Below are 2,218 nucleotides of genomic sequence, written 5' to 3'. Positions count from 1 at the left end.
GTATATATGTATATGTACATACACATATATGTATGCACATATACACACAAATAATTTCTCAAATCTAGGTAAAATATATTCTAATCTCCCTTACAGATATTGATGGTAAAATATACATCTTAGCTGTAAGACAATATTTATTTTACCCCACAAAAAGTACATAAGACACAAAGAAGACAATAAACAGCAATAAAGACTGAAATAGCAAAACAGTTCTGCTCAGAATAGAGTCAAAGAGTTACCCTTGGGCAACCTCTGATATTCTTTAAGTCCTTCTTTTCCACAGAGTCTGTGGTGTAACTCTAGGGTTTTTAAAAATAACATTATGGTTTATTTCTGTCTCAAAATATAATCATATTTTGGAAGCTGCTGAATAAGGGATATCCTTCCCATAAGATCTGCATTATCCAGGTAACTCACTAGTTTTGCTCTACAGTAAGACATTGAACAGAGACTATGCAGGTGACTTTCTTCTTAATCCAAGAAGCACATTACACCAAAGAAATCTTTTTCTTCAGAAGGAATGATTCTTCAACTCTGGACCATGAAGCTACCCAGAAAACAACTACAATAACTTGTACTGTTCTGTCTGTGCTTCTAATACAAGCTTTCATCAATAATTGATTAGCTCCCTGGGCAATGAGAAGAAGTCAAGAAACTATGTATGTGCACAAGAGAAGCCCAAATGGTCAATAGGCACAAACATCTACTGAAGAGAGGAACTCTTTAAAAAGCAAAAATTGCCCAAATGGAAAAAAAGAGGTACCAAAGCTGACTGAAAAAAATAATTCCTTAAAAATCAGAATTGGGTGAGCTAATTACTCCATGGTACATAAAGAAACAATAAAACAAAGTCAAATGAATGAAAAAAATAGAAAAAAATGTGAAATATCTCATTGGGGAAAAAAACTGATCTGGAAGAAAATAGATTGAGGAGCAATAATAGAAGACACTGGACTACCTGCAAGTCATGATTTTTCTTTTAAAGACTAGAAATAATCTTTAAAGAAACTATGAAGGAAAACTGCCCTGATATCTCAGAACCAGAAGGTAAAATAGAAATAGAAAGAATCCACCAATCACTTCCTGAAAGAGGTCCTAAAAGGAAAACTCACAGGAATATTATAGCCAAATACCAGAGCTCCCAATTCAAAGAGAAAATATTGCAAATAGCCAGAAAGAAGCAATTCAAATATTACAGAGCCACAGACAGGGTAGTACAAGATTTATCAGCTTCCACATTGAAAAATTGAATGGCTTTGAACATTCTGGAAGGCAAAGGAGCTAGGATTACAACCAGAAAAAACCTACTCAACAAAACAGAGTATAGTCTTTTTTTTTTTTTTGATGGCAATTTTTATTTTTTTTTTGTTTTCAACATTTACTTCCACAAGATTTTGAGTTCCAAATTTTCACCCCATCTCACCCCTCCCCCCACCCCAAGATGGCATGCATTCTAAATACCCCTTCCCCTAGTCTGCCTTCCTTTCTATCTCTCCTCCCCTTTTCTTATCCCCTTCCCCTTCAATTTTCCTGTAGGGCAGGATGGATTTCTGTACCCCATTTCCTGTATTTCTTATTTCCCAGTTGCATGTGAAAACATTTTTTTAATATGTGTTTTTAAAACTTTGGGTTCCAAATTTTCTCCCTTCCTCCCTCCCCACCCACCCTCATTGATAAGGCAAACAATTAAATATAGGTTATATATGTGGAGTTATGCAAAACACTTCCATAGTAGACATGCTGTGAAAAACTAACTTTTCCTTAATCCTATCCTGCCCATCCATTTATTCTATTCTTTCTTCTGACCCTGTCCCTCCTCAGAAGTATTTGCTTCTGATTACTCCCTTTCCCAATCTACCCTCCTCTCTATCATTCCCCTACTCTCTTGTCCCCTTCCCCCCCCCCATTTTCCTGTACGGTAAGACAGATTTCCACACCCAACTGAGTGTGTATGTTATTCCCTCCTTTAGTCAAATCCTATGAGAATAAGATTCACTCATTCCCTCTCACCTTCCCGCATTTCCACTCCACTGTAAGAGCCTTTTCTTTTCTGTTTTTTTTTTTTTTGGTGGGATAATTTACCCCATTCTACCTCTCCCTTTCTCTTTCTCCTAGTATATTCCACTCTCATCCCTTAATTTTATTCTCCAGATATGACCCCTTCATTTTCAACTCACCTTGTGCCCTCTATCTATCTATCTATATCTATATATAC

This window comes from Vombatus ursinus, unplaced genomic scaffold (genome assembly GCF_900497805.2).
Source record: "Vombatus ursinus unplaced genomic scaffold, bare-nosed wombat genome assembly UNPS02011014.1, whole genome shotgun sequence".
Lineage (NCBI taxonomy): Eukaryota > Metazoa > Chordata > Mammalia > Diprotodontia > Vombatidae > Vombatus > Vombatus ursinus.
This window is presented reverse-complemented; position numbering follows the sequence as displayed.